The sequence below is a fragment of the Rhinopithecus bieti genome, unplaced genomic scaffold, assembly GCF_001698545.2.
Source record: "Rhinopithecus bieti isolate Rb0 unplaced genomic scaffold, ASM169854v2 scaffold_5022, whole genome shotgun sequence".
Classification (NCBI taxonomy): domain Eukaryota; kingdom Metazoa; phylum Chordata; class Mammalia; order Primates; family Cercopithecidae; genus Rhinopithecus; species Rhinopithecus bieti.
This window is the reverse complement of record NW_016804965.1, coordinates 200,545-212,933: the sequence shown is the minus strand read 5'-3', so window position 1 is coordinate 212,933 and position 12,389 is coordinate 200,545. Positions and strand designations below refer to the sequence as shown.

At 41.9% G+C, this 12,389-nt stretch overlaps 3 non-coding genes across 3 annotated transcripts; all 3 read left to right on the top strand.

The window, feature by feature from the left end:
• The first annotated feature begins 10,083 nt into the window (after nucleotides 1-10,083).
• On the top strand, nucleotides 10,084-10,176 carry TRNAY-GUA (transfer RNA tyrosine (anticodon GUA)). Its single transcript has 2 exons — nucleotides 10,084-10,120; nucleotides 10,141-10,176. It is a non-coding gene; the product is annotated as a tRNA-Tyr (tRNA).
• Nucleotides 10,177-10,678: 502 nt separating this feature from the next.
• Nucleotides 10,679-10,767, top strand: TRNAY-GUA (transfer RNA tyrosine (anticodon GUA)). Its single transcript is given in 2 exon segments — nucleotides 10,679-10,715; nucleotides 10,732-10,767. It is a non-coding gene; the product is annotated as a tRNA-Tyr (tRNA).
• A 103-nt stretch (nucleotides 10,768-10,870) lies between these two features.
• TRNAA-AGC (transfer RNA alanine (anticodon AGC)) lies at nucleotides 10,871-10,943 on the top strand. Its single transcript has one exon. It is a non-coding gene; the product is annotated as a tRNA-Ala (tRNA).
• Nucleotides 10,944-12,389: the final 1,446 nt, after the last annotated feature.

The following is a 12,389-nucleotide window of genomic DNA, read 5'->3' as shown; positions in this document are numbered from 1 at the left end:
TAACTTGGCTAAGATCACCTACCTATGGAGTAGACCAGGCTGGTCCTGAGGACACGATATTAACAGCTGCACTATATAGCCTCTCCAGGATGACCTTGTGTTTCCAACTACATTTGTTCTTGAAAACGAATCCTAGTCTCCTCCCCACTCCCCATCCAACTCTTTCCCAGAGTTCTCTTACTTTCAAGAGAATATACTCACTCTGTCACTCCCTTTATTATCTACCTTTCTCTTCAACTGCGCTTTGCAGCTCAAGGAGATTCCTCTAAAAAATCTTCCTTGTTAATTCCCTGTGACTTCCTCAAGAGCAAATTTGAAGTCTTCCTATATCTCTTACTTCCCTCCCACTCCTTCTCCTTCCCCTTTTTCTTCCTCTCCCCGCTCCCCGCCACACCAGCACTTCCTTATTTGGGAGATCTCTGTGGTCTCGGCAGCTATGTCTTTGCCCCCTTCTCTTATCTGACTAACCTTTAGCTGCAACACTAATCAAGTGAAAAGTTGGATTTTTTAAAAAATTTAAAAGTGATTCTAGAGTAGCTGGTACTAATAATTGTGATTTTAAAAATTCTGATACATAAACTTCCTGCCATAATTTTCTAGGATGTTTAGATAATGCTGAGAAAACTTTTAAAGATAAAATAGCAAACATATGTTGTGCTTACTATGTGCCAGACACCATTCTAGCTGCTTAGTGTAGGTTAACTCATGTAACCCACACAGCAACTCTATGAGGTGGGTAACGATTACTATTGCCCATTTCACAGATGGGAATATTGGGCAACAGAGAGTCATTAATTAACTCAGGCTGTTAATAATGGGATAGACAGCATTTGAACTCAGGTAGTCTGGTTGTAGCGTCTGTCTGCTTAATTACTATGCCACCTTGGTGCCCTAAGACATATTTGAATTCTGTAAAGTTGGATTTACAACTGCTTATTTAATGTCAAAATAGGGTATACATTGAGTACATTCTAATTTGTCTCTCTCACCAAAAGTGAATGTCAGAAGCTTATAAATCCAAGTTAATACAATTTGCTCTATTATTCTGAATCCATAAGATTGGGGTGGAAACATTTGTTACTATATATAAAAATAAGGCATCTTAATATCACTTACACAATTAGATGTAAAATATTTTCATGTTAGCTATTCATAATGAAAGTGAAATTCTACCCAATTTCTCCATTGTACAAAATATGATACAAATCATGAAGTAAAAACATACCATTGATTCTGCCAGACTATTAAATTAGCAATCCTTATTTTTATAGTATTATACATATTTTATAGTATTATACATATTATACATATAATATTATACATATTAATACATATAGTATTATTTTTCATAGTATTATACAAAGGAAATACAATTTGCAAATTTTTAAAAAGAACTTTGTTGCCATTTAAAATAAAGAGCATGTGTGTATGTTCATGTGTATGAATACATTTGTGTGTATGTGTATGAATACATGTGTGTATATGTACACATACATGTCTATATACCATAAGCAATTTATTTAGCTTCCAGTCATCTGTGTCATTTTGCCATTATGAGAAGCACAACACCTGCCACACTTCTACTCTACTGTGCTTTATTTTCCCCTTTGCATTCATTACTGTAGAGCCTGCTGTATATATTATTTATTGTCTTCTTATTGTCTGTTTGTCCTTCCAGAATGTGTGCTCCACCAAGATAGAGATTTCTGTCTGCTTTGCATACTGCTGTATCTTTATCCTCGGCTCCAGAACAATGCCTAGCATGTAGTACGGACTAAATAAATATTTGGTAAAAGAATAAATGTACGTCTCTAAAGAAAACCTCCTGGCCACACCCCCGCCCACCACCAATCATACCCTTGGGAAAGATGCCATATGAGCAAGATGATGCTCCCACTTCCCTGAGTGTGGAAGACTGCAAGTGAGCTTGCAGGGCTTATGGAGCCCAGGGAATGGGATGGGTTGGCCTTGCCATTTCCCTCTAGTACAAATGTTAACCCCCTTCAAAGGGGAGGTAGGCTGGGGCTTGGTGTCATTAAATATCCTTTGATGTAGTGATTTGGCATATAATTCAGGACTGCATTTAGATGAATAATGCAGTCAATCTTCATTCCATATTTGCGGAGTTACCTACCTAGAAGAGGACAAACTTTCTTTACACGAACTGTAGGGGATGAAATACTTCCGTCATCTTAGGTTCTGTGGCTGGGCCTAAGAATTAAACTATAATAGCATAAAACATATTAACAGGAGAAAAGCATACACATCTTATTTAATATTTGTACATCCATGGACGTCTTTATAAGAAAAATGAAGCCCCAAAGAAGACATTAGATACAAAGGCTTAAGTACCTTTTTAAACAAAGAGTGATAAATATTAGGGATGTGACAAAACAAAGGGGCTTGGTCTGGGTATAGTAAACTGTGGGGTTGTGAGTAGCCAGGAGCATTGTTCAGTATCAAAGAACTTTTTAAAAGGTAATACCTTACTGGCAAGGTACTTCCTGACTTTAAGGATAAAGCATGGATGGAAGCAATCCAGAAAAAGGTTTCTCATTGTCCAGGCCTTCTTGTTGTGCAACCAAAAGACGGGCTGCTGGTGTTTTATCTTTTTCCTTCAAGGCTTGGTTGTTAGCAGCTTCACAGATAAGGGCAGTCTGGCTCATAAACCCAATGGCATTTGCACAAAATAGTAGAGGTAGCCTATCCCTTCCTGCCTTAAATCTTGGGGCTCACTTCTCATCCCTACTAATACATGTCCTTTTTGGCATTTTTATTTTCCAGAATAGGGCTTTGTCATCTGCATTAAATACCTATTCAGGCAGATCTCTTTTTTCCTCAATGATTTTCTTAGTGACATCTGGAAACTCGCCTGCTGCCTCTGGTCAGGAAGCTGCTCTTGTTATCTTGACATTTTTAAAGCCAAAACTGCTTTCTAAAATTATCAAAACTTTCTTTGCTGGCATTAAATTCTCCAGCTGTAGACCCTTCCCCTTCCTTTTGCTTTAAGTTGTCATATAATGACTTTGTTTTTTTCTGGAATTATATTAGAGTCTATAGCTATGTCTTTCTTATAGCAATTCTGCACCTACGTAAAAGCTGCATTTTCAATACAAGATAAAGAGGTTTTTGACAAAAATTGCAAGGGTTTCTTGCCTGCTAGCCTAGCTGCAGTGACTGCTTCACAAAGGTGCTTACACTGGATTCATTTACCTTGAAATATCTGGCAACCACAGCTGTAGACCTCAATCTGTGGTCCATATTAAGCAAATCAACTTTTTCTTTTTGGATCAATACTTTGCTTCTTGGGAGCATATCCAGCATCATGAGTGGCACTTCGTATGGGGTCCTGTGGTGTTATTCAACGTTTGTGGTATTGCACCACATACAGTTAAAAAATCCTCGAGAACCATAAGAGATCACTTTTTACTGCCACAGGCAATTTGCTGGAGAGACAAACTGCTCATATGGAGATTATTAAAGTCACGTACATGGCATTTTAAGCAGATATTAGAAACACTTGAGGTCACCAGAGTAGCAATGGGAGGTGGCTATGAAATTATTACAGTAGTGTAGTATGTACTATGGTTAATTTTATGCAGCTATGATTTAATATTGCATCTTCATGTCTGTTCACATTTAACTGTGCATGGCGCCATGTACAATTTGGGTTTGTGTAAGTTTTGAGAAATTTTAACTTCTTAAAATTTTATGGTAATACCTGACAAAATAGAGTACTATCTACATATATTTTATGCATTTATGATATACCTTTGTCTTAATTTTTTGATATTTCTAGGCTATTTGGCTCATTTCAAGTTTCTTCAAATTGTTGCAGATCTCCCAAAAATTTTCCCATATATTGATTGAAAAAAATCTATATATGAATGGACCATCCAGTTTAAATTCTTGCTTTTCAAGGATCAACTGTATTAAATAAGGTGTCCTTCAACAGAAACACACATAAAACAAGATTATCTATTGATCAGTTGACAAAAACATTGTGGCCAGAGGTTCCCTTTATATCCCCTGGGAGCAATGGTTTCAGCATTCACTAAATCAGGGTTCAAAATGACTTTATACAATGTAATTACATGAATAATGAGAATCAAATGTATCTTCCCTGGAATTCCCCAGAATAGTTCCCTTTCTGACCTAGAAACATCATCTCTGTGGTTTCTCACAAATATCCTTCTTGGAGATGGTGCATATTTAGAGAAAACCATGGATAAGTCAATAAGCCTAAGTCTAGTCCTGCACCCCAATCTGGATGGTCATTCTAAAGACATTGTTTAATCTTTCCGGGTAGAGCTTCCTTATCTGTAGAATGGTTTCCTTGACTGAAAGGAAAACTTGAAAGCTCTTTAGTGCACATATGTCTAAGGAATAATTTTCTAGTAAACAATGGCTTTTTTTTTTTTTTCACGGAGTCTTGACACACCTTCTTGGAGCATTGCTGTTAACAAATTTAAGGGATTTGACCTTTGGATTTAGAGGTGAGAAGAGAATACCCTTTAACAGATGGAACACTTTGCTATTCCCAGAATGTCCATTTTCTGACTGTACTGGCATCAGAACCTGCCTTTCAACCTCCTTCCTCCCAGAGTAGCAGCCAGCAGCCCAATCTCCCTAACCCAAGTGTCCGTCTGAGGACAGAGAGACCAAGCAGTGCCACAGAAAGGAGCCCTGGCTGTGACTCAGGAGGCCTGAGATCTCACATGCCACTTCTCCCCTCTGTTACCTTGGATAAGTCATTTCACATCTTTGGGCCTCAGTTTCTTCATTCTTAAGCAATTTTTATTAGAGAACATCTTTAATTAGATGACAATTATGGGACACTCTGACCCATACATGTTATGTAAAAATAACTTACATATGGTTAAACAAAAATGTACAAAAGCAAATTTCTTCACCATCCCCATATAGTTTGTTAGGGCTCTCATAACAAAATATCACAGACTGGGTGGCTTTTAAAAACAGAAATTTATTTTCTCACAGTTCTAGAGGCTAGAAGTCTAAGCTCAAGGTATTGGCAGGTTTGGTTTCTTCCCAGACTCCATGGCTTGTAGATGGCCATCTTCTCCCTGCATCTTATTGTGGCCATCTCTCTGTGTGTGCAAGTGCCTGCTGTCTCTGGGTTCTGTTCTCCTCGTCTTGTAAGGACACCAGTTGTATTGGATCAGGACTTATCCTAATGACCTTGTTTTTGCTTAGTTACCTCTTTAAAGGCCTTATCTCCAAATACAGTCACACTCTGAAGTACTAGGGGTTAGGTCTTCAACAAATAAATTGGGGTGGGGAGGGAAGTCAGCCCAAAAACACCCATGCCATCAATTTCTCAAAATTGTGCCATATTTCAGTTTGCTTTATATTTGAACCACATATTTTTTATAAAGACTTTTTTTTCTTTTTTTTTTTTTTTTTAGAAATCCCTGAGTATCTTTGTTCTGTCTTTTTGGGAAAAGTGACATGTGCCTTTATCACATCTCTAAGGTCTCCCAGGTCCTTAATCACACTACTATTGTAAAGAATCTGCTTCTTTTTGAAAAATAATCTTCCCAGAGCCCTCTTTTTTCCCTCCCCTTAATTTGTCCTGATTGCTTTCTTTGCCAGCTGCATCACTGTCAACCTGAGATTTTATTTTCATTGGGCTCCTGGGTTGGTTTCCTTTTTTCTTAAATCCTGTGTACTCCTCCTTCTTGGATTCTTGCTTTGCTTTGCTGAAGTACATCCGTGGCATATACAGAGACATGCTGCTAGACATGCTGTTCTTTCCTTTCAAGAAAGAACTCACTGCCCAGCTGCAAGGAGGATGGTTAACTAGTAGCCACCAGGTGTTAACTCCTCTAGCCGAGGTTCTAAGCTTCTGGCCAATGACTGAGCAAGGTGGTGATGCTAAGGCCCCACCATTTCTGCCCAACTTGAGACTCCTCTAAAAGGAAATCTTTGCTCTGGAGCCACCAAGAGGGTTGGCAGAAACTTTGTCAGGTCTGCATCACTGTCTAATGACTACCTCTACCCAATCCTGTGTCCTCCCCTTTTCCATTCACAGATGTTATTCCCCTGTAAAATGTGCTCTAATTCTGTTTGAGCTTCAGCTTCCTGGAGAACCCATCCAGTATAACATCCTCAAATAATGTTTACTTACTTTTTATTTGTTTCAGAAAGGAATCATATTTAAACTTTGAGACCTTGCAAGTATGAACTATTTGTCCTCATATGTGATGACTACTTTGATCGGTATACAATTCTAGGCTTAAAATTATTTCTCTGCAGAACTTTGAAGGCCATGCTCCACTCTCTTCTAACATCCAGTAATGATGATGAGAAGTCTGATCATAATCCAATTCTTATTCCTTTGTAGCTAGCCTAGTTCTTGTTGAGATTTTGTTTTGTTTTGTTTTCCTCCATCTTTGAAAGTTATAGGGTTTCATCTTTATCCTCAATGCTTCTGAATGTCACTAGGCTGTGTCCAGGCATAGTTGTTTTTCATTCATCCTAACCTGCATGATCCTTTCCATCTGAGGACCAATGTCTTTCTTTTATTCTTTCCCCTGCATTGTCTTTGTTTTCTCTTTCTGGAGCTCATATTAGATACTCTTTATGTCTTCAGGATCTATCTTTTCTTTTCCTTTTTTTCTTTTCTTCTTTTTTGGGGTGTGTGTGTGTGTGTGTGCACGCGTGTATGTATGAAACAGGATCTCACGCTGTCCCAGGAGCGGGAGTGCAATGGTGCAATCAATCATAGCTCACCGCAGCTTTGAACTCCTGGGCTCAAGAGATCCTCCTGCCTCAGCCTCCCAAGTAGCTGGGACTACAGGTGCACACCACTATGTCCAGCTAATTTTCGTATCTTTTGTAGAGATGGGGGTCTTGCGTTGTTGCCCAGGCTTGCTTAAACTCTTGGCTTCAAGCAATTCTCCCGCTCCGGGTTCCCAAAATACTGGAATTACAGAGGTGAGCCACCATACCCAGTGTCACGTTTTTATTTTTTGCTTTCCACATATTTTCCATTCTGTCTTCTATATCTTCATAGTTGATCTTTAGCCATGACCAATATGTTACTTTTCACCTTAGCAATCATACTTTTATATTCAGGAACTCTCTTATTCCCTAATTGCTCCTGTTAATATCACTGTATTCTGGTTTTTATTGCTGTTAACACTCTCTTGGATGTCCCTGAGGATATCCCTAACTACTTTTTTGTTAAATAGTTCTGTTCTATTCCTTGCATTATCTCTGTTTTCCCCTCAGTCGTTTATTTAACTTGTTCATCTTGGACTTTCTTTTTTAAGTTGTTATTTCCTCCCAAATGTCTGGTAAACACAATATGAATGAATACACTGATATCTGTAAAAATGGCTGTGTCCTGAGGACAATCAGGCTTTGCATTTATGGTGCATGGGTGGGGAACAGCCATGCTGGCCTACGATCCCCCAACCTGACAAGTCAAGGAAGAACTCCCTCTAAGAGTTGGGTGGGGTGGCCTTCCTGTTCCCTCCATCTCTGTTAGGCTCTACTCTGCCCTACTCCCTAGCCCTATACCACTCTACAGACTCTAGACTGGCAAATCTACTCTGCTTAAGCCATTCTCCAGTGGGATCTCCCTGGCAAAAAATTCAGCAGCAGCTGCACAATGTTGTGGGCAGCTGACCTCTGTGCTGCTCTCTCTGTGCCTGCAGTCTCTCATGAGCTCCATGGGGAGAATGGTTTTGTCTCTGCTAGCTTTCAGAATGTGCATTTGGAGCTGTGCTTTTCTCCATTATAATCTCATTTGATTTTCACCCTCCAGAAGTTATTTAAAATGTCTATTTGTTAATTATACCTACTGTAGTTTTCCATGTTGCAATAGATTTTCTTTTCTTTTATATATTTTTATCATCTTTTCAATGTACTCCTGGGGAGGAAGGGGTGTAGTCGTATGAGCCCAACCTTCATACATGTAATCCTGATCCCTGGACATAGTGGGTGAGCACCTAAGTGAGGCCAAGAATAATGGAGAGTTTTGCAGTCAGGCCTGAGAAAGACAAGTGACTCTCCATGTGATAGACCGTGAAGAATAAAGCTCCAGAACTTTTAGGGTGGGGGACAGTGCCATGTTTCCAACGTGTGCACTAGAGAGGAGCTGAGAAGCACTGACAGAGAAACCTTTAAGGATGCCTAGTGACATTTCATCCTTGGTTTCTTGGGGACACCCTTGTATCATTATAATAAATGTCTTGCTTATACTAGCTCTTGTGAATTTCTGTCACTTACAAGTAAGAAGGCCAAAAATCATGTATGTTTGGCCTCCCTGAAACCTGTTACTCAAGTAAGGTTGGCTGTTGGGGAAAAGGGCTTGGCTAGGTATAGTAGCTTGAGCCTTAATCCCAGCACTTTGGGAGGCCGAGGCTGGAAGATTACTTGAAGTCAAAGATCACTTGAAGTCAAGAGTTCAAGACCAGCCTGGGCAACAAAGCTACAGCCAGGTGAGGTGGTGCATGCCTGTAATCCCAGGAGGCTGAGGCAGGAGAATCACTTGAGCTCAGAAGTTTGAGGCTGCAGTGAGCTATGATTGCACCACTGTACCCCAATCTGGGTAACAAAGCAAGACTCTGTTTCTAAAAAATAATGATAAAAATAATTTAATAAACACCCTGCTTGCCACTCTTGTAAAATAAGGAGAAAGTAGGACTAAAAGGAGGCTCTTTTCTCTTAGCCTAATTTACATGGTTCTGTCCACGAACTTGAGCCAGAGGGGTACAACTCACCTCCCCCACCTCTCAGAGGTCATTTTCTCAAACTCTCAGAAACGCTGTGTAACTTTAAAGATACGTCAGCTTGTTACATGCAAAAATGGAAAATGTTCACCAGGAAACAAAAATAATCTCCTTATGTTTGTGCAGCCTTAAGGAAGCCGCTTTCCCACTTAAAAATCTAGCCCTTTCCTTTCCTCTAACTTCGTATTTTCTCTTTCCTAATTTTACGTTTTATTAAAGCTTTTACTTTTGGGAACTACTATCTTATAGGGGAGATTTAAGAAATTCCAATCTCCCTTCCACAAATATTACTATAATAACATTAACACAGAAACTTAGTTTGCCCAAACCAACACGATGCCTTCTTGGTTAAAAGATTCCTAAGGGCAAAACCCAGGTCGTTGGATGGTTTTATGCTACGCTAAAAACTGAGTGGGAATATGGCGGCAAACCTTTAACAATTTATAAACGCTGACTATGACCTTACAAAAATAGGCCGACAAAGCAGGATTATAGGCTTATTTGAGATTGAATAACTTTGTTAAAATTAAACATAAAATAGGAACCAGATCAAAAAGACATTTTATGTAATCTTAATCTTCTTCCCTCTCTTTGCTTAGCCGGGGGTTGGTGAGGGGACTTTCTCTAGGAACTTAGTGACTCTGATGTCTTAAAGTAGATGCGGTGGAACCAGCTCTGTCTACAGAACCTCGGGCTTCAGTGGCGTCTTCCTAACCCGGCTTGCCGGCCGGGGGCGTCCCGAGAGCCTCGGGGCCTTCCCTTCACCCCGCGGGAGTTGGACGGGCGGCGCTGGTAAGGCCTCCCGGGCTCAAAGTGCAACGGACACTGCAGAAATCCAAACTGCTGGCATTCGCAGTCTGGGGACGCTAGAGGAAGCAATGATTTCTGGTTTGTTAACCTCAGGTGACAAAAATGCCGAGCCAGGCGGGAACTGGACCTACAATCTTCTGATGCGTGGTCAGACACGTTATCCATTGCGCCACTGGTCTACCACGCAACTCCTCCACTGGCCGTTGAATTACTGCGTGTTGAGAACACACTCGGCAACCACTTTAAAGGGCAACGCAGGCTGGTAAAGGAAAAGTACGATAAGGGGGGGCGGTAGAGTCGTAGGGTCTTGGCACCGCGGGCCCCAGACACCTGGGTTGAGGGCCTTTACCGGGTCAGTCAGGCTAGCGAGCCAGAGCGCGCTGTCTTTCTGCGCACGCGTAGAGCACACAGGCCGGCTCTCGGGCGCTGCGCTCAGGGCAATCTCCGGCTGCCTGGACTGACGCTCCGATTCTTCTGTGCTGAATCTCAGGGGATGCCAATATGCGTACGCGTCCCTTCGATAGCTCAGCTGGTAGAGCGGAGGACTGTAGCTACTTCCTCAGCAGGAGACATCCTTAGGTCGCTGGTTCGATTCCGGCTCGAAGGAGACAAGTGCGGTTTTTTTTCCAGCTCCCGATGACTTAATGTCCCTTTTCTTCGGTGCCTTCAATGACACATTGCATTCCAACAAGTAGTTGGAAAGTCTAGCGCGTTCTCCCCATTTTGGGCCTCCCAGCCTGCGCGGTAATTTTTTTAGCTATCTCCCAGCGGGGACGTGCCCGGGCAGGTTCCCAGCGCAGCTGTGGGTCTCCGCTCGGCCCAGCGACTGCCGGGTCACGGCTTCTGCATCTTTCTAACCCGTCTTTGGCATTGCCGGGCCCCCGAGTCACACCGGAGGCAGCGCGGGCTCCAGGGGGCCGGGCGGGGCCCTCTCCTCAGAGCCCCGGGCAGCTTCTGCGACCCGAGGGCTCGCAACGGCTGCCGTGAGGAGGTGGGAGGTCCGCGGTAAGAGGGATCTGGTGCTCCCGGAACCTGGGAATCAGAAAGAGAGAGAACACAATACCAAATGTTACAGAGACAAGGCAGCACCCAGGCGTTATTGCCCGCTCCCTTCGATAGCTCAGCTGGTAGAGCGGAGGACTGTAGGCGCGTGTCCGTGGCCATCCTTAGGTCGCTGGTTCGATTCCGGCTCGAAGGAGCGACTCCTTTGTTTTGCTGCTTTGGCCCAAAGAAATCTGTCTGCAGTGCTGAGTGTTCTGACCCTTCTCTAGAGGAACAGATAACGAGCCGTGCCCAGCCGTGGGGGATTAGCTCAAATGGTAGAGCGCTCGCTTAGCATGCGAGAGGTAGCGGGATCGATGCCCGCATCCTCCAGTTTTCTTTCCTGTTCCGTACGGTTTTTCTTTCGATTCTCTCAGCCCAAACTAGAGCTGAAAAGTCAGACGAAGGCAAGTGAAGAGTAGGGCGAGCTCCAGGTTACCACTCTAAAACTTCACAGACAAGGAGTGATGGGTGCTAGCAGTTTATCCTTCTAGCTTTAGATTTTTAGACCCATTTAATTGGGGGAAATTCACGAAATACAATTATTTCTGCTTCAAAATAGAGACAGATTGCCGTCACATATATTATCCCTCAAAATCCTTTATGATTTGTGATAAGATGTCTGCATTTCCAGGGACTCATCTGAGGCTAAGCTGCCCATCGTTCGGGGAGACCCTCAGGGAAAACAAAACAAGAAACAGAGAACTTGGAAACGGACACTGATTACTTTGAACATTTGCTCAGCCGAGGAAGCAGGAACTGTTCGGCCCCGGGCGGGCTGCCTGGCTCCGGACAGAGAACAGATCCGAGGTGGATAGATAAGGCAAAAGGTAGCCCTGGGGAGGTGAGTGCATAAAGTCCCTGGACACAGGGGCTGCCGTTGGAGGAGGTTCTTATGTCATTGTCCTCCAGTGGAAGTAACTGTGGAGAATTAACTAGAGACCAGCGATGAGAGAGAATTAATTGGATAAAAATTTTATCTAGGGCAGTCCTTGAGCGTAATTTTGTTAAGCAAAGACAAGACAAAAACAAAACGAGTAAAACTCAAACACACATCCACACACTCACTGAAAGATTCAGAGATTAAACAGAACACAAAGACTTTTCTGGTAATAAAATCTCCCTATCCTAATTTTCTAGAAAAAAAGCTGTTGAAGCCACCCTGCAGTTCTTACAAGACAAAACACAAATCTTCCACACAAAAGCAGAAATACAGTATTATCCTTTGTGAGGAGTGCAGCAAATAAATGATATTTCTTTAGGGTCCTAGGCAACCTGTATACTTTTGTTACCAGTGTATACAACATGCTATGGTTTATTGCTATCTTTCATTTTCTAGGGTGTTCTCCATTTTTACCTTGTTTTATTATTTTCAATAGTCTTTTAATTGAATGTATTGTAAATTACTTGAAATATAACATCATGATGTTCATAAAAACAAATTCACAAAGTAAGAAAAAGAATTTTTTTATCAGATGACATGTCCCAGTTTCTAGTTTGGGATTATGAGCGTTCTGGCTGGCTGAGGGGAGGAACTGGCAGTGAAACTTTAAGTGACCGAAAGAGCAAGAAGTAAGTAATAAGTCAAAGGAATAGCAAGTAATGCACCCAAAACCCAGTGGAGGACACACGTTTGGGGGAGGTGACCTGGGCCAGAACTCAAAGGATATCTCAGAGTCAGCAACCCAAACTGGGAATGGAATTCACGTACAAAGCTCAAAGGTATCAATCAGGAAGCAGTAATGCATAGTGGTTAGTCAGGCAGACTGTGAAACCTGA